The sequence below is a fragment of the Malaclemys terrapin genome, chromosome 1 (genome assembly GCF_027887155.1).
Source record: "Malaclemys terrapin pileata isolate rMalTer1 chromosome 1, rMalTer1.hap1, whole genome shotgun sequence".
Taxonomy (NCBI): domain Eukaryota; kingdom Metazoa; phylum Chordata; order Testudines; family Emydidae; genus Malaclemys; species Malaclemys terrapin.
Genome location: NC_071505.1, coordinates 147,850,654 through 147,870,704, shown reverse-complemented (window position 1 = coordinate 147,870,704; position 20,051 = coordinate 147,850,654). Strand labels below are relative to the sequence as shown.

The 20,051-nt window shown below is 47.9% G+C and overlaps 1 long non-coding RNA gene across 3 annotated transcripts in view; it reads right to left on the bottom strand.

Moving 5' to 3' along the window:
• LOC128844900 (uncharacterized) overlaps nucleotides 1-20,051 on the bottom strand; it is a 106,830-nt gene that overhangs the window by 9,532 nt on the left and 77,247 nt on the right. Inside the window, exons 3-6 of one of the 3 annotated variants that reach the window (XR_008446546.1) lie at nucleotides 17,121-17,296; nucleotides 11,403-11,525; nucleotides 8,398-8,557; nucleotides 5,719-5,843 (exon numbers count right to left, since the gene is read on the bottom strand). This is a non-coding gene — a long non-coding RNA (uncharacterized LOC128844900). Of the gene's footprint in view, nucleotides 1-5,090; nucleotides 5,378-5,718; nucleotides 5,844-8,397; nucleotides 8,558-9,314; nucleotides 9,470-11,402; nucleotides 11,526-17,120; nucleotides 17,297-20,051 lie in introns of those variants that run through there. The other 2 variants (XR_008446547.1, XR_008446545.1) reach the window with 2 other exon arrangements.

The window sequence follows — 20,051 nt, the reverse complement described above, 5'->3', positions numbered from 1 at the left end:
GGACCAGACATCAATCCAGAATCTCCAAATCTTTCTGAACAAGTCTCTCATATTTCCAACTTGTAAGTAAACAGCCAGGCAAGGCGTGTTAGTTTTTATCTTTGTTTTCTCAACTTGTAAATGTACCTTTTTGCTAGAGTGTTTATCTCTGTTTGCTGTAACTTTGAACCTAAGGCTAGAGGGGATTCCTCTGGACTCTTTAAGTTTGATTACCCTGTAAAGTTATTTTCCATCCTGATTTTACAGAGATGTTTTTTACCTTTTTCTTTCATTAAAAGCCTTCTTTTTAAGAACCTGATTGATATTTCCTTGTTTTTAGATCCAAGGGGGTTGGATCTTGATCCACCAGTAGTTGGTGGGATAAAGGAGGGGGGATGGTTAATTTCTCCTTGTTTTAAGATCCAAGGGGTTTGGATCTGTAATCACCAGGGAATTGGTGAAGAGTCTCTCATGGCTACCCAGGGAAGGGAATTAGCATCTTGGGAGTGGTGGCAGCGGACCAGATCTAAGCTGGTAGTTAAGCTTAGAAGTTTTCATGCAGGCCCCCGCATTTGTACCCTAAAGTTCAGAGTGGGGAAGCAGCCTTGACAGAGCTACTCTCTGTGGATCACCCCACTCAATGCGTGTTCATTCTAGGAAGCAAGCCAGCTAGACAGGAAAACATCAGAGGCTGCTCCCAATGCTACACTCAGTTTTTCCAAAACTAGTAGACTTGATAGCCAGAAGAGATCTTTAGAGCATCTAATCTAACCCCTTGCATGATCACCGATTCAAACACCCCGAGGAATCAGGGGGAATTAAGAGCACCTGGAACCAGCAGCATTTCCACACAGCACCTGCCCACCACTGAGGGATGGATTCACCTCCTGACGCCCAGAATGGAGTCTTGTTATCCTTTCTAGTAACCTCCAGTGCCAAACCCCCTCCTTGAAGGGTGAGCTCCTGCCACCTCCCCCTCAGTGCCCTTCACAGCTGATCCACCTCCATACCACAGCTCAAGTTCTCAGTACCCTCCCCTCCCACCCCCACCCAGGTTGGGCAGGGAGGGGCCTCTAGCAGGGGTGGGCAGGAGGGATTCTGGCAGCAGTGAAGTGGGTTGCAGGGAGGTCGAGATCTTGCCCCAAATCATCTCAGACACTAATGCTGAAGCCACAGGATGGCAGCCCTGGTTAATGGGGCATCCATCCCTCAGTGGTGGGAAGGGGCTGTGTGGAAATGCTGCTGGTTCCAGGTGCTCTTAATTCCTCCTGATTCCTCGGGGCGTTTGAGTCTCTGACAGGTTCTCATTCCCATGAACAGGAGGAAGTCACGGCCAAAGTGATGCACCAACTCCGCATCATCCGGCACTTGCGCCAAGTGCCTGAGGCACTGCAGGGGCTGTGACTCTGAGGCCATCAGCAACTCCCACTCCCTGCTGCAGGTACTGCTCTGGCTCACTGTAAATGGGGAGCTAGTGGAAGGGGAAATGGAGCCCCCTGGCACTCACTAAAAGGGAAAGTGGTGGATTCTCCATCTCTTGATGTCATTGAATGAAGACTAGATGCCTTTCTGCAATGTGTGCCCCCAAAAAGTAACTATTGTACTATACAGGAAGCCCGTGATCATGCAGGGGGTTAGATTAGATGCTCTAAAGGTCTCTTCTGGCCATCAAGTCTACTAGTTTTGGAAAAACTGAGTGTAGCATTGGGAGCAGCCTCTGATGTTTTCCTGTCTAGCCGGCTTGCTTCCTAGAATGAACACGCATTGAGTGGGGTGATCCACAGAGAGTAGCTTAAACCTTCAAAGTGTCTGGCCAGCAGCAGGACATTCGCACTTCAGGGGAGGGGTGTGTGTGGCAGTGACATCACAAAGGCCTTTTGCAGGACCTCAGCCTATTGGTCAAAGGTGGTGGTGAGGTGGTGACCTCACAGAGAAATGCTGACATCAGCCAGGCAGGATAGGGGCGCAGGGCCAGGGAAACCTCAGAGACCCCTGTGGCTTTGCTTCAGCAAGTCTCCTTCTCGAGGTCTCTCTATGAGGACTGAGAGAGTATTAGGGTTCATGTACGTGAGTGCGAGGAGGAGCCTCTTTTGAGCTTTCTCCTTTCCTTTTACTGATTTTACTAGAAAACAGACGTCCCTGTTTAGAAGGTAAGAGTCTCCGAGAGGTTTGGAACCTGTTCAGTCTGATCCACCTGGTGCCAGCTGAATTCTAGGTATGGAAATTTAAGGTGGTAGAATTTAATTCCCCACCTGGGATTTTGTCCGATACAATCACTGGGGACATTAGGGTTTGTCCTTTCCATTTTACCTTTTCCTCCATCCCTCCTTCCTTTCTCTTCATCTCTTCCTTCTTTTGTCCTTTCTCCTGTTTCCCTCCCACCACCAGGAGGGGTGAGGCGGGCTGGCTCCAACTGGCTGTAGGATCTGCTGCTGCAGGGGCTGTGGGTTAGGAGTGTTCTTCTTGGGGAGGCAGAGTAGAGAATGAGTTTGGCTGGAGTCAAGTTCTTCTTGTCCTGGTTAATTGGTGACTGGGCTTTTAAGGGGACCATGCTCCAGGTTCATGCCTTCCTGTCATCCTGGAGCAGCTGGGGAAGCAAATCCTCATGGAGGGCCCTGCCCATATCCCTGTTCTCCAGGCTCCCTGTGGGGGCAGAGGAAATTAAGGGTCTAGCTCTAGCTTCTATCCTCTAGCATCTCCTGCAGAGGTGCTGAGGGGAAAAAGAGTCCTGGCCCACGGGGCACTGGGAGCTGGCAGGAAAATGCTGATGGAGTCCCCGCTCCCTCTCCCTTCCATTAGAACTTAGCAGAATTCCCCAGGATGGGTCACCATGTGGCACAGCTGGCTCTGTTGATTAGTGACCCAGCCAAGGACATCAGCCGGCAGGCCAGGGAGGGGGTTTACCGGCTCTACCAGCTGCTGCTGCACCAGAGGGGTAAGGAACCCAGCTGGGAAATGGCACCCGACAGAAGAGTGAGACTGGGACCCCAGCCAATTTCTCTCAGACTGACCCTGGCTGGAGGATGAGTCTCTGTCTGTCTCTTTCTCTGTTCTACACCCCTCCCCTGCAATTCTGTTGGGCCAGGCAGGCAGCGAGGACTCTGCAGACTGTGCAGCCACCAATGGGATTGGAAGGACACAAGCACTGCAACCAGAATGACAAATGTGTGTGTGTCTCTCTTTCCCAGGGCTGAGCATCCATGAGGCCGAAGACTTGTGGTGCTGGGACTGGCACCAGGACAGCAGGCTCCTGGGCTACAGGAACACAGCTAGGGTGGGGGAGGTAAGGACACTCTGCCAGGGCATTAGACAGCTCCGGGAGTGGGGGTGGCTGGGTCCCCTGCAGTGTCTGCCTCCAGGGGCCACTAGATGGAGATGCCGTTCTAGCCCCAGGAGTTGGAGCCTGGCTCTGGGCAATCTGCTAATGCCTCACGTGCTGTTGGTTTTAGGTCTTCGGAAAGTTCTTCTGGGAAGGGCAGAGAAGACTCTTCCTCCGGACGGCAGTGCTGACCATCCACAACCCCCTGCTGCGTGTCCAGGGGTGGCTCTAGGCACCAGCAAAGGAAACCCGTGCTTGGGGCAGCCCATTTGCAGGAGCGGCAGGGATCCAGCATCGGAGCTGAGAACCAACAGGGGCCCCTGGGAGCTGTAGTTCGTTGGTTAGCTCCCTGCCTATAGAGCCAGCCCTGCAGCAGGGAAAGAACTACATTTCCCAGCATTCCCTTGGCCACTACCAACAGGAAAGAAGGGGAGGGAGTGAGGAAGCTGAGACCTCATGCTGTAGCCTGCTGTGAATGGAGAGCTGCGCTGTGAGTAGGGATTCCATATTTTAACATTCAAAAAATAGGAAACCTCTTTATCTATGGTGTTTAAGACAATCAATCCTGTGCCCACCAGTCCTAGAATGATAGCTACTGTATCCCTCCCCTGATATTTGGGCTGCTTTGGGAGTACACTATCTAGCCAAGCATACTACCCAACACGTAATGTGAAGACATAAGGTGCACATTTGGGCTGCACTAATGACAAATCTAACCGCAGAGGTATAATAACCTTTTTCAAGGCGTACATGGGATTTACCATTAACAACTTTTTCACGTCCCTTTTTACCATTACAGGCCCAATAATAATTTTCTGTGGTTGAGGAACCACTACAATTTCTTGATGCCCCCCAACCCCCTTACCGTGCCACTCCGACCAGCGTGTCCGGCTTCGTGCAGCGGCAGACACGCTGCTGCATACATGCTGCCGTGCTCCCCTGCGGAGCCACAGGCTCCCCCTCCCGCCCAGCACCTGCCTTTAGGATTTGAACACCTCAAAATTCAGGAGTGCTCAAGCTCAGTTTGGGCAGCTGTTACTTCATTTCTCCCAAATCAAATATACTGATCCACTGTAACTTGCTGTAGAAAAAGTAGGATAAAATTGAGCAAGAAATGCTTCTCAGTGGTTATTAGGACTGGAATTGCTATTTTCAACAGCCATTGCCTTTTGTTTGTTTGTTTAAAAGGAAGACAGTGATATTGCACTGGGAAAGTCCCCATAGAAAGAAAGAGTGGAACAAAAGAATAATGAAGGCACCTCAACTTTTCCTCATTTATGTAGGACAGTCTTATAATATGCATCCAGATATCCTCCAATCACACAAGCTGAAAATTGATCCACTTTACTGCAGTTCTGTAACCATGTGGGAACCAATCCTGTCTGTGTTCTGTGCACATCTAAAATTCCTGCTGAATGACCTGCCGTGGGAACGAGTTACCAGTGACCCAGGTCTGCGGCGGAAGGAGGGTGCAGGTGGAGTGGGTGATCCCAGGGCTGGGGCAGCAGGAGGTGTGTGTGTGTGTGGGTGGGGCAATGGTGGGGGGTAGGGGGAACCCAGAGCTGGGGCAGCAGGGTGTGTGTGTGGGAGAGCCGAGGGCTGGGGCAGCAAGGGGGTGCGGGTGAGGGAGGTGAGAGCCCAGGTCTGGGGCGGCAGGGGGGTGTGGGTCAGGGGGGTGAGAGCCCAGGGCTGGGGAGGCAGGGGGGTGCGGGTGGTGGGGGAGAGCCCCGGGCTGGGGTGGGAGGGGGGTGCGGCGAGGAGCCCAGGGCTGGGACGGGGGGCAACCAAAATTTTTTTTGCTTGGGGCGGCAAAAAACCTAGAGCCGGCCCTGCCTGTATGTCCTTAGAACATGCGCTTCCTGGCTCATCCATGGGATAGGTGTGGCCTGGTTTAGCAATTTTGTTTAGGCTGCAGTCAGTTCATCCTCCATCTTGGGCTTCCTTCTTGTTGCCATGGTTGGCGCTCTTTTTGGTGCTAATGTTTAGTTGGAGAAAAGCTTTTGAAAAATGCTCAGTGACAGTTGTAGTCTGCCTGGCAACCCAAAAGGCGGGAAACATCATGTGACCTGAGCGTGTAATCTGGTAACAGAAAGTGCATATAAGGACTCAGCACATGTTGCTCCGTGCTGTCCATCATAGTGGCAGACAATGCCTGTGCACCATCGCCGCTTAGGGTGACCAGATGTCCCGATATTTCGGTGTCTGTCCCGCATCCCGACCGATCTGTGGTCGGGACGCATTTTGTCCCGATATCCGCCGGCAGCACTGTGTTTTTTTGCTCAGCCAACAAGACTCGCCTTTTTTTTTTTTTTCTTCGCTCTGCCGGTGGGCACTCCCCCACCATGTGTCCCAATATTTTCTTCCCCTCATCTGGTCACCCTATCGCCGCTTGTCTGATCAAGACACAGACGAAGACTTACCTGTTCCAGAAGATCTTTGGTCCTGTTGGCAACTTCTTGGCTGGTGGCTCCTGTTGGTGGTTCCTGTGTTCCTAATTCCTGAGGGTTCAGTTCCAGTCCTGGTTCCTGTTGTCTGGCTTCTGTTCCTGGTATCCCACGCAGAAATAAGGTGGAAGAAATCCTTGTTATTGTTAAGGTTTGTGGCCCTTGGTGGGGTAATTTGGGTCCCGACTTCGGGCCTTGTGATGTTAACCTGAGCATAGAATATAGCATAGAGTTTACCGTGTATGATGTTGTAATATAAGTACTGTTGTTAATAAATGTTTCCTGTTTTGATTTCACTGCTGTGACAGGATGATTGCTTAAAGCAGGGATCTGAGGCACAGTTGCCAACTTTCATGCAGTAAATAAGCACCCTGACTTTCACAATAAGCCAAAAATCAAGCTAATCCCATGTCAAAACAAGGCCAAAACAAGCCAATCCCTAAGAACCCCAACACTCTATATGACAAGATCCCGCTGGTTTGCAGTCTGGGACTATGGTGGGCCTGCTGTGCACTCCTGATTCTCTCCTCCCCTTGCCCCTGCTTGCCCCCCTTTGCCCCTGCTTGCTGGGAGCCAATAAAAAAAAAAAAAAGCAACAAGCTACAAGCCAAACAAGCAATAAGCTACAAGCCAAAAACTAGCCAACAAGCAACTCTCAAGCCAATTAAGCCAAAAAAAGGGCCCAATTTCTGCGTTTTTTTTCATGGGTTTGGCATGTCTGATCTGAGGGTCTGAGGTTGGTCCATTTAGAGTGGGAGAGTTGGGAAATTTACCTAGAGATGATAGATGTTGAATTAAGGAGACAAACTAAGAGCAAGGATATTTAAGTTATCTTGCTTACCTGTTATTTTGGTAACAGTTTTGGCAACTGCAGAGGGACCCTCAAAGGTAAATCCCTTAAAAAGGAATCCCCTAAAAGTAAGGCTTCTAGAGACAAGACCCTAATAGTACTGTATTACTGTTTATTGTCTATTGTCTGTTTGCACAGAAGGTTAACTAGGTCCACAGACCTTGTGAGTGGGAGTTGCTGATGTGGCCAGTGATTTTCTATCTGGGACACAAAAGTGTGCAGTGTGAGTGCTGCAGTGTTTTAGCAGGCGCTTTGATCTCTAGTCAGAGAGGGTGTCTGATAAGCACTGCTAAGTTCTCTCACCGGAGAGTGTGTCCGGTAGATGCTTTGATCTCTAGCTGGAGAGGGTGTCCGGTAAGCACCGTGTAAGCACAACCGAGTGCTGTTGCTGCAGAGTTTGTTGCCACAGGACATTAAAGGGGAAGTGAGCTCTGCGAAACTCTGCTGCTGTTGAGTTCGTTGCCACAGGGCAGTAAAGTGGTTGGAGCCTGCCAGAGCTGTGTCCAGCTAACACCGTATGTATACAACCAAGTACTGGTGTTGTTGGCTCATTGCCAAAAGGCTCTAAAGTGGTTTGGGAGCCCGCAAAGCCCACAGCTTTGTAAAAGCAGAGATTCTTGTGGCAATAAGTCCCAGTGAGCTCTGGAAGTACTGAGTTACTGTTGAGTTAGATGCCACAGGACATAAAAGTGGTTTGGGATTCCACTAAGCTCATAACTTGGGAAAACAAAGGCTCCAGTGGTGGGAAGTCCCCATGAGTTCTGTGAGTACTGTTTACGGTTGTCGTGTCAATGGTAAGTCAGACAAATAACGATTTGCAGGATGAGCACCAGAACCTTCAGCATGGAAGGATGGAGTAAGGAGATCAATACAAATGCTTTGGTCTATTGTGTCAATGATTATGGTAAATGTAAGAATCCGTGGGCGAAAGATATGTTTAAAGGGAGTAAAGCGTTTGAGATATTATGTGAAGGTTGAGAAAGTTTTGTAACTACCAAAACCCTCCCTAACAAGCAGCTTAGGAAAAGAGCTGTGTTGTATGGTTTATGGATGGTGTCTGTAGAGTTAAACAGGTACTTAAAAACAAAGGAAAAGACCATCTCTCAGTTAGAAGGCCAATTAGGGCAACAGAGAGATGATACTGAAAAACTGATTGCTGGAAAAAAGGTGTTGTCAGCACAGTTATTGAACCAATCTATGCAGATTGGGAAGCTGGAGCAGCAGCTGCAAGAAGTAAGCATGGAACTTAATAAAGTTAAAATAAATCACTAAAGAGATTCTTGTTTTAACTAAGATGTTAGAGGGGTCTCAGGCAGCGACTAGACAGCTGCTAAAGGAAGTCAGGGAAAGTGACAAGTCTGGTTTAAGCCATGCAGAGTGTGATAGCAAAATCAAAATGCTAAAAGAGGAGTTAATGAAAGCTAAAGGAATGCTCCTCCCTATAGATGTAGATCCGTTAAAGGACTATGAATCTGAAGGGTCTAATACCGCCTCTGATTCAGAGAAAGAGTATGATGAGCAGGGGTGTTGGCACCAGGGGGCTACTACCCTGAATGGAACTTTACTGTCATACCGGTGAAAAAGGTCCACAGTAATTATCTTGCATACACTGCAGTTTATTTGAGAAGGAATTATGCAAGCGGTAAAAGGTTACATTAAGCACATAACTCCTATGTTAGACATTAAGGACTATACATTAAGAGCTATACATTCCTCTTAGCGAGCCTCTCTTTCACAAACATACACAAACAGGCCCTGTGCTAGCCTCACACAGTTCCTGCTTGGCAAACAGAGAAGGTGGTTACCAATTCTATGGACGACTTCTTGTCTCCAGGTCTGGTCACCTCGGCCCTCTGGTCTGTCTCGGATTTCCTTGAGGAAAGGCCTTGGCTGCCTGGAAATCCCTCTGGTCAAGGTCCTACTCAAGCCCATGGAGCAGAGTTTTGGCTACTCTGTCAGCAGCTTCTTCAAGCATCAATTAAGTAGGGTTACAATATTTCAGCAAGCAAAAAAGAGGACGGGAGGAGCCCCGCCCCCGTCCTGTCCTAGCCCCACCTCTGCCCCTCCCACTTCCCACCCCCCTCAGAACCCCCATCCCTCCCCCGTTCCTTGTCCCCTGACTGCCCCCTCCTGGGACCCCTGCCCCTAACTGCCCCCGAGGACTCCACCCCCTACCTAAGCCTCCCTGCCTCTTGTCCCCTGACTGCCCCCTCCTGAGACCCTTCCCCCATCCTAACTGGCCGCCTAGGACCCTACCCCCTACCTGTCCCCTGATTGCCCCAACCCTTATCCACACCCCCACCCCCAGACAGACCCCTGGGACTCCCACGCCCCATCCAACCACTCCCCACCCCCTGACAACCCCCCCCCAGAACTCCCAACCCTCCCTGTTCCTTGTCCCCTGACAGCCCCCCCCAGAACTCCCAAACCCCCCCCCCGCTCCTTGTCCCCTGACTTCCCCCTCCTGGGACCCCTGCTCCTGACTGCCCTCCAGAACCCCACCCCCTACCTAAGCCTCCCTGTTCCTTGTCCCCTGACTGCCCCCTCCTAAGACCCCCCCCAAACTGCCCCCCAGGACCCTACCCCCTACCTGTATCCTGACTGCCCAAAACCTTCTCCACCCCTCCCCAAAAAGCCCCCCCCGAACTCCCGACCCCCCCCATCTCTTGACTGACCCCTCTAAAATCTCCCTGCCCCTTCTCCTGCCCCCTGGCCCCCTTACCCCGCTGCTCAGAACATGGTGTTGGGCTCTGTGCGGAGCCGGACACGTGGCTGCGCTCCCCAGCGCAACACACAACCCAGTCCCTGCCCCTGCCCAGTGCTGCCGTAGCGGGGCTCTGGGCTGCAGGGGAGGAGGAGCTGCCGAGGCCCGATGCAAACGGCCCGGCAGGCCGGCCGGCTCAGAATGCAGGGTGGGAGGCGGGGAGGAGGAGCTCTACAGCTGCTCCGGAGTCCAGCCCGGCAAGCTGCAGGGGGAAGGGCTCTGGCTGCCAGAGCCCCATGCGAGCAGCTGACTTTCCTGCAGCCTCCCAGCCGCTCGCTCTGCTCTGCATGGGGGGGAAATCCTGGACATTTTTAGTTATTTACAAATCCCCCCCCCGACGCTATTTTTAACACAAAAAGGAGGACATGTCCGGGTAAATCCGGACGAATGGTAACCCTAAATTAAGGAATCCCCCAACTCTCTCTAACAGTAATTTACTTTGCTTGATTCTTATACTCTTTTCCCCCAAAGGAGTCACATGTCTCAAAAGCATGCCCAGTGGGCGTGTGGTTATTAATTTTATCTGATTAGTATTTTAGAAGGGGCTGGAGGTGAGGGGGGGGGGTACTGAACAAAGATCACTATCCAAATGCAAGTGGTAATCAATTTAAAAAGTAATGTAAAGCATATGGACCAAAGACTACAAAATGTACTAAGTCCTAAAGAATTGAATATAGGTGACAGGGTGTTGTAGAGGTTCTTTTCAGAGAAGAAGCATGTTTTGAGCCCAGAATGGTTGGCACCTGAAGTTATAACTAATAAAGCAAGTCCTACTGTGTATCAAGTGGAAATTAAAGGAAAGAAAAATAGAGTGCTGAAATGGTTCCATTCCAGCCAGTTAAAGACCTGGAAAGGCTTTGTAACTTAAGTGTAGAGAACAGTATGGTATTTATTCTTTTCTTTCCTTTTTCTTTTAGGAACGACTACAGAATGTATACCTGGATCTGTTCTTGTGTATTGTTACATATGTCAGACTCTGTAGTTGTTAGAAATGGAGACCATCTCACTTGCATGGCTAATGAAAGTTATGTATCAGACTGGATCCTCTCCAGTTTAAAGGAAAGGTGTGGGTGTACTCGTATGAACAATTCACAGACTGTTACACAGTGTGGGAGGAAAAAGCCACTGGGGAAAGTGTCCTTTCCTTTATGGAGAAAGCAGGGGAACAAAATGTAACCCTGTCAGAGGGTAATGGAGAGATATTCCCCTTTATCCAAAAATCTGATGTTGAATGTGTTTGGTTCCTCAATGACAATTTTATGAATAATTGCACTATTGTGGCAACGACTGCAAACTCCTCCAAATGTTCATACATTGAGCTCAGGGTTGGTCAATGGATTCGGGTAGAAGCCAGAAATATCAATGTAGTAAAGGGCCTGCAGTATTACTTGGAATCTATTGAAATTAATTTGGTCACCCCCACTAAGAGCTATGAAAGTGAGTTGCAATGTGTAATGCATAATAAAACTTGTTTAGATAACTGTCAAGGGTTAAACCAGTTTTGTGGCAGAAAAAATGTCACATTTCATGTAAAGTGTACTGGAAATGTTAAAATCAATGTTAATGTTAATGACACCGGTAACTGGACAGTTACAAGTCTGTATGAGACTACGATGGTCAAAGAAATTGTAGTGGTTCCTCAACCACAGAAAATTATTATTGGGCCTGTAATGGTAAAAAGGGACGTGAAAAAGTTGTTAATGGTAAATCCCATGTACGCCTTGAAAAAGGTTATTATACCTCTGCGGTTAGATTTGTCATTAGTGCAGCCCAAATGTGCACCTTATGTCTTCACATTACGTGTTGGGTAGTATGCTTGGCTAGATAGTGTACTCCCAAAGCAGCCCAAATATCAGGGGAGGGATACAGTAGCTATCATTCTAGGACTGGTGGGCACAGGATTGATTGTCTTAAACACCATAGATAAAGAGGTTCTAGCAAGTAAAATTGGGGCGATAGGTCAAGATATGGCCTCCTTATCGCATCCCTTAATCACCTCTTTCAATCATCTCAGCATTATGGAATACAAGATAGCAAATGTATTACCTGGCTGGTTACAGGTGCAACAGGTAGACCACCCTCACATCGTTAATGCTCTCAATGTGTTGCAGTCAAATGTGTCCATGGCTCTTTCATGTATCCAGGCACAGTACTGGGTTCTAGGAATAGCTACAAACATTATTAGAGAAGGTTTAAATGGAGTCCTTCCTGTAGAGATAAGAAAAGCTCTCCGGGAAAATTCCACTACTCCCTTTGAGCAAAGACATCAGGATTGGTAGAGGCTGGTAAATTTTTCATTTTCAATTACCAATGCCACCATTACTGCCTTTGTGTTAACCATAGTGAAGCGACAGGAAGAGTGGGTCTATCCCTTAATTCTATTGGGGCTAAATGTGAATCAGTCTGTTTTAATCCCCACAGACTTTTGGCAGAATCAGCAGAAACCTGCATTTCTATGACAATCTCCAAGAGCCCAGCAGTGTTGGAGATCAACAAAACTGCTGGGTGGTGCAGGGAGAGGATTAAACACCTCAATTCCACCTACCACAGGGCAAAGAATGGGAATGGTAAGTCTGGGAACTTCCCAGCTACCTGCCCTAGTATGAGGAACTCAGCCAGATGCTGGCAACTGCCCCCAGCATAGAGCCCACAGTCAGGCGTGACCATCTCCTGAGTTGGGACTATATGTTTTTTCAGAGCAGAGGCAGAGAGGACTGGGACACCACCAGAGGAGAACCTAGTGGCAAAGGGGCTGGAGGTTCAGGAGTGGACTCCAGGCCATGTGGGCAGTTGGCTGGGGGCCCATATTCAGAAGACCTGTTTAGGGATGGGGCTGGTGAGGATGTGGCAATGCAGCAGGACCCAGAGCCTGATAAGTGGCACCTGCTATATTTAGTTTTTGGAATCACAGCATTAATGGGAGGATTTGCTGGGCTCTGACCAATGCAATTATTGTTTGGGAAGAAATGACATGCAGGAGGCTGGATTTCGCTTCTGTTAAGGGCTTAAGCCAAGCCATTTCCCGGCCCCATGCCACTTGGGGTCCAAGATGGATTCCAAGCAAGAGGGACCAGGGGAGGATTCAAACAGATAGCTAGCAACTATTTTCTTCTAAATGCATGCTTCTTCTTCGAAAAAGGGATTAGGGTCAGAGCCTTAGCAAGCACAAGTGCACATTTCTGCATATAATGCTCTATTTGTAACTGTGTCATGCCAGAACACTGTTTCGAGTTTCATTGCTGCTTGCATTTCCCAAGCTATCAGGATTATATATCCCAATGGCTGGGGCAGGCAAACAGAGCTCCTTGTGGGTGGCTACAGTTGGTTTGCTGGGCCTTTGTCTGGTTGTGGCATGCTGTCCAGGATGTCTGTGCTGTCCAGGGTGTGGGGAGGGAGGGAGAAGGGTCGGTTCCACAGCTGGTAAGTGTCTGCATCCTAGTTCAGCATCTTACGAATATTTGCCCAAATGTTCACCTACTCCTGGCTGGTGATGCTTGAAAAGTTTTCAAGCAATAAAAATTCTAGAGGGTGAGTCAGATTCCAGGGCAGAGCTGACTTATAACAGCCTCCTCTAGTTCACTAGCCCCTTCCATTCACTGATATGCTGTTCAGTCACCAGATACCGAAAAGTTCCTTTGCATAGAGATGGTGTTCCTCGACTGGCCTGAGACAGGAGTCCCTCTTTCCAGTCTGGCACCTCTAGCAGATTTGTCTTCTAAAGCTTGCCCTGCCTGCAATAACATGAAAACCAAACTAGTAACAGGCTCTTTGAAGGAAGCTCCTCTTCCCTCCCTCCCCCATATCCCCCGCTGCCCCCAAGTCAAGGGCTGATTTTTATTAAACAATTTAAAAAATGTAATTCTTACTGTAATGTGTCTGGGCTGGCAATGTGATTGGCCAGAGCTTCTTAACAGACTAATATAAAGAATGAATTAAAAAAACCCAAGATGATAAATATCAACCTATAGCCTTCCCATGATGCTGAACATAAAAGGGGTGGGGGTGGGGAGGTTTTCTTCCTTCCTTCCTTCCTTCCTTTTCTTTCTTCAGTGTGCTCTTTCATTGCCTTGGTAGGCCCTTCCACCTCAGATGGACTGAGGAATCTACCCAGGACTCTTGGGGAGTTTGTGCTCCCCAGTGTATGAGAAGGAACAGGCTCAGGGACTAAATGTTACAGGACGTTGTGGCCAAGGTAGATCAGCTGCAGTACCAGAAAAGGAAGGGGGAGCAGAAGGCTCAGAGGGAGACAGAAGGAGAGAATGGTGGCATGGTTCCTTGACCAAGACTGGAGACTGAAGGAGGACAGAAGAAACACATGTTCAAGAGGCTGCTCAGATTCCTGACCATCAGGCTGCAGGCCCAATCAATTTCACTCATCATTTTCCTCATTTTTGGGAAATTAGCCCTTTTGGAGCACCAAATATATGCATCACTGGTTGGGACTATCCTCTGCCCACACTGAATGTAATCAGGTCATGCTCACTGGTTCCTAGGCAACCACCAACTTCCAGTCCAGTGATCAATTCAATTATGTCACTATAGTCCAGGCTTCGTGTCAAGATACTCTCAGTGGACATTAAGGCAAGGGCATTCATTGTGGACTGCCCCATCGTTGAGCAGTCATAGCTTTTAATTCTGCTCATTCTGGAGAATGACAGTTGTGCATCAGTATTTGTAAACAGTAATGGGAGGTAAATGCAAAGAGCGATGTCTAGGTCTGGAAAAGTGGATTCCAAGTGGAGAGCCTTCCGCTGTTTTAAAAGGTAATTTACAATTTTCATTTGCTGTGAAAGAACAAAACACTTCAAACTCAATTTACTTAGAAATCTCAAGGATATTTTGCAACTCAAGCCCAGAATGAATCTCAGAGTGGGGTACAGTGTTAAAATTGGTTAGGAAGCCCAAATCCTGTATATAAACAGATATAGGCTACATCTTCACTACAGGGGGGGGTCGATTTAAGATACGCAAATTCAGCTACGCGAATAGCATAGCTGAATTCGATGTATCGCAGCCAACTTACCCCACTGTAGGGACAGCGGCAAAATTGACCTCTGCAGCTTCCCGTTGACGGCGCTTACTCCCACCTCCGCTGGTGGAGTAAGAGCGTTGATTCGGGGATCAATTGTCGCGTCCCAACAGGACGCGATAAATCGATCCCTGAGAGGTCGATTTCTACCTGCCGATTCAGGCGGGTAGTGTAGACCCAGCCAAGCTTCCAGGTAATTTTGCAGGGACATTTGCAAGTGATCAACTATGAAATTAAAAGTTTCTACTCTAAATGTTTCTGGCCCTCGCAGATCCACATTTGGTGTATTGGATTCACATGTCTGCTGTTTATGTTTTGGGACTTGATGAGTTTCACTGTAGTAGGTTTGAGATACAGTCAGTGTCTTTGACTTTGCAAGTGCTTCCATGTCATCAGTCTTATCCCTCAGGTGCAATAAAACCAAACCAAAAATCAGCCAGTGACTGCAGGAGTTGAACAACAGAACCAGGCTTTGCTTTTTAAAGTGTGGAACTTGTTGACTGAAATTGCTAGAGGATATGATTCCAGTGCACTGCATAAATGTGGTTTCAAGACAACCCATCTTGTCTCACAGGAACTGAGCTTCTGTTTGTGTAGCCCCATATTCAGCAGTGTCTTTGCTGATTTTATCCAGAGCTTCTCGTATATTTAAACAATTGTGGCATAGGGTTTTTGTGGATTCAGGGGGGCAGGTCCAACAGGTGCTAGTCAGAGATTTCAGAACCAAAAGACAATTATTTTCATTTCCTTTAAGCCTCTCTGTAAGGATTATCCAGCAGTGAGGCATGGAGTTGCTGGAGGAAGCCAAAAAAAAAAAAAAAAAAGATACTGCTTGCAGGTAGCACGTTGGTAACTATGGTGTCCAGAGGTTCAGAGAATGTGCAGCACAAGGAACATAATCTGCTAAAGAATTAATCTGCCTAATATGTGTCTGAAACCCGGCATATTTTCTTGACATGTTGGCAGCATTGTCATAGCTCATTTAGAATACACAGCACATTCTCGGCAAGACTTTCACTGGAATGATAGTAAAAATGGGCACTAAATTAAAAAAACATTTGATGTGATTTCTGCTTTTGTTAACAAAATGAACAGTGCATGCCAGCTGATGAACATGAGAAACAGTGGGAATACTGTCAACTGAACAGTAATACTTGGCTGTATTGCTGATAGAACTTTCTTCCCCCTCAGTTGCAAAACCTCATTGCCGATAGTGGAGGAACTATATGATGGTTTTCCATGCCCAGCAATACTGAACTTCTCAATATGATTTCTGAGGAAGTTATAAGATTTGAAAATTAGCTATAAAACTCCCAAAATATTTCCATTGTAAACAGATCCATTTTTTCATCGTCCTCACAAAGAACCTTCTTTCAGCAAGAAATGTGATTACCTTCACAATTCTTTTAGCACCTCTCACCACTATTGTGTCTCGTTTTGAAACTGATTAACTTGACAGCTCAGTATCAGTACACTGATTAACTTATCACACGTTAACATAAGTGATCAGTGCTACTCTCATACTTCATAATTCAAACAGTAATCTCATCACTACATCCACCACAAACATCCTGTTTGTCTGAAAAAACTTGCCCATGAAACAGAACACAGCGCCAGTTGAAGTTGAGTACAGCAACCATTCCCATATGACTGTTTCTCTGTTCACTGACTTTTGAGTGAAAATAACTTTGGAAGGATAACAACTGTAAGACTGACCACCCATGTGTTTGTACTGCCATTCAGATGTTTTGAAATCTGCATTGTGACTTTGACAAAGGGCCCTGATCAATGCCGTACTTTTAGACATTATCATCAATTACCTGCTATTCAGATGGATGTAACAATAAAGATGATAAAGGTGATTGTGAAACAATATCTTATATGATTAGCTTACTAATATCCATCTCAGTCTCGGATATCTGTAGCTGGGGAGCAAGGGGGCTTTCAACTGGTTCTGCTTCAGACTGTACTGGGCCTTCTACAGCAGCACAGGCTAAACTTGGCATTCCCGCAACTGCAGCATCCATATGAGTTACCATTTGATTTACAAAATTGTTCAGTTTCGGTACTTTGCTAAATAACTCTATCCCGCAGTTCCTATTTTAAATTAATTTTCATTTAGAGGAGCTGCTCATGTATTTCCAACTTGCCTTTTCTTACATAAAATTAATCAATCAACTTAACTATAGTGTGCATGTCTTTTTGTGTGTGTGTGTGTATGTGTGCATGTGTGTGTATGACGTGCGCTATATGCAGTCATGTACGTTAAGGTTAAACAAACCATAGCAGCTTCCAAGGGAGAAAGGTTAAGGGGCTTGAAAGCTTTGCGACAAAATGAATATAGCAGAATGTCCTAGGTTATGATTTTTATTAAAATTCAAATAAACATGATGTGTGTGTATTGGTGATTTGAGTTGGCAGAGGTAAGTTTTGGGTTGGGGTGTGGGTTTTTTTTTCCTGGTGGGATCAGGAGCCCCCCTAAGGAAAGGAGCTTTGTGGAAGTGCATATTGGTTAATCTGGGCCTAAGGATGGGGAGACTGGAAGTGGAAAGACAATTACAAGAATTACTGCAGGAACAAGCAGTCAGCATGGTATTGCAAGGCAGCCATTTGGTTCAATGTGCTGAATTAAGATTAAAAACCCAAGGCTATCAGGGTAACTGTGTTGCATATGCTCTCAATGGAGGTATGAGTGGGTTTTGGTCAATATCACAAGTTAAGGTGAGGCCACTCACCTGTGCGTAACAATCCAATGGCCTTGTATTTGGTCTCCTTAGTCAACTGCTTCATCTTAATCAGAAAGAACAGGACAGACATATTGGGAACAAGCATGGCCATGTTCTGCTCCCCGCAGGTGAAGGGCATCTAGAAAGCTGATGCAGGTTCTGGGTGGCTGTGCCAAGAATATTGCCTGTGGAAGGGGAGAGACAAGAGTGAGTGCTGCTCAGAGCCTACACCAGATGTAAATATCACAGCTCCATTGAAGTCAATGGTATCTAGACAACACTAGTGTTCACTGGCTCTGAGACCAGGAATCCCGGGCTGAAAGGGCCCTTTCAGGGAAGCAGAATTATGTGGGTACTCCTCCTTCATATAAGGAACATGTGAGCAAGACGTGCTGCTTTGTGGAGACGCTGTGTCCCAGCCACTCAGCACTTTGTGAATACACCACCTTCCTAGTGAGACACTTGATGTTTTGAGGTGTCAGAACCTTCTTTTGCCCCTTCAACTACCAAGTGCTCTTCCGGGACCTCCACAGCAGTCTGGACGATGTGGACCACTCTTCCTGGCTGGAATCCACTCCAGCCCCGTGTCTGCCCACTTGGCTGCAGCATGTCTCTATAGCCTACTCCAGGGATGAGCAAACTACAGCCCATGGGCCACATCCGGCTAGCGGGACCATCCTGCCCGGCCCCCAAGCTCCTGGCCTGGGAGGCTAGCCCCCGACCCCTCCCCTGCTGTCCCCCTCTCCCACAGCCTCAGCTCGCTTGCTCCGCCGCCGCCGGCGCAATGCTCTGGGCGGCGGGGCTGTGAGCTCCTGGGGGTTGGATGGGGCAGGAGTTCCGGGGAGGGAGGGGAAGATAGGAGGTGGGGGTTGGGCCACGACCTCCTCCTCTAACCGGCCCTCCATACAATTTACAAAACCCATTGCGGCCCTCAGGCCAAAAAGTTTGCCCGCCCCTGGCCTACCCCTACTTTCCATCCTCATTGGGAGAGTGGAACTGAATAATTATGCTCTGAGAGGAGACACCAATGAAGTGTGTCTGCATGGTGCACAGGACATGTTTGAAATGGCTCAGAAACTATACCATGAGTATTTATATAGTCCCCATTACCATAGTAGCTGAGTGCCTCACAATCTTTACTATAATTTACCCTCACAATACCCCTGGGAGGCAGGGAAGTGCTGTTATCCCCACTGTAAAGATGGGGCGTGTGGATGACATGGCAGCTGTCTGTAATTTTATTTACGAACACAGGCAGTCCTCGGACTTACGACACAGTTGGTTCCTGAAAATTGCGTCTTAAGTCGAAACGTTGTAACTTGATTTTCCCATAGGAACAATGTCGAATCAAGCGTCATAAAGTTGAAACCGACGTTGTAAAGTGGAAACAGGATGTCAATTTATAAATGTTGTACCATTTGTCGTAACTAGAATGTAGTAAAGTAGAGGACTGCCTGTAGTACATGTATTCTGTCTGTTTGCCTGATGATTCCTGTGTTTGGTATATGATCATAAGGGGTTCATTCCAGCAGGAGCTGATGGCATCTATGCAGGACCCTAGCTTCAGATAGGCAAATTTATCAGTATTTAAAGGTACAGTGCAGGTGTCCTTTGTTCTGAAGTTTTATCTCCAATCCTGCTGGGTCTGACTGACCGGAAGGGCGCAGGCGGAATCCAGGTGGGAAACAAGAACAAAGAAATTTGTGGTGGATAAAAACATGGCCCCTGAAGTTCAGAAGGGAGAGAGGCAGAAACTGCTGGGGAGGAGACTGAATCCCAGACTCCAGAGGTGGGGGTCTCTGGGATCAGCAAGGCCTAAGCATTTAAGTTAGACATATACGTGTGTAGACCTTTCATATTAGAACCTCTCTTGTTATGCTTTTTTCCTACCATTAAGATTAAACAATACTTTGTTTTGAAAAGGTGTGGGGTCTCTTTGTCTGGTCACAGCTGCTGAAGTGAAGTTTTGCAGGTGACCAAACTCCGTCAGATCTGCTGAGTAACCATAGTTGGTGCACTGGGTACTGCAATCCTGGGCACAGCCACAAAGAATGGGAGAATGGCAGGATTCCACTTTGTGAGAGATGAAAGCAAGAAGCCCAGACACCCGGGGGGATGTGCTCAGAAACCAGAAATGGGGCAGAGGAGCAGGTAACATAGAACTAAGAAATGGAGCTGAGACAGTGAGACTAAGGCCTGGTCTACACTACGAGTTTAGGTCGACTTTAGCAGCATTAAATCGAATTAAGCCTGGACACGATCACACGACGAAGCCCTTTCTTTCGACTTAAAGGGCCCTTTAAACCGGTTTCTTTACACCATCTCCGACGAGGGGATTAGCGATAAAATCGGCCTTTGCAGGTCGGAATTGGGTTAGTGTGGACGGAATTCGACGTTATTGGCCTCTGGGAGCTATCCCACAGTGCTTCATTGTGACCGCTCTGGACAGCACTCTCAACTCAGATGCACTGACCAGGTAGACAGGAAAAGCCCCGCGAACGTTTGAATTTCATTTCCTGTTTGCCCAGCGTGGAGAGCACAGGTGACCACACAGAGCTCATCAGCACAGGTAACCATGATGGAGTCCCAGGATCACAAAAGAGCTCCAGGATGGACCGAACGGGAGGTACAGGATCTGCTCGCCATATGGGGAGATGAATCAGTGCTAGCTGAACTCCGTAGCAGTAAAAGAAATGGCTAAGTATTGGAAAAGGTCTCCAAGGCCATGAAGGACAGAGGCCATAACAGGGACGCACAGCAGTGCCGCGTGAAAATTAAGGAGCTACGGCAAGCCTACCACAAAGCCAGAGAAGCAAATGGAAGGTCCGGGGCAGAGCCGCAGACATGCCGCTTCTATGCGGAGCTGCATGCCATTCTAGGGGGTGCAGCCACCACTACCCCAACCGTGGCATGCAGGAGTGAAATCAGGAAGGCCAAATC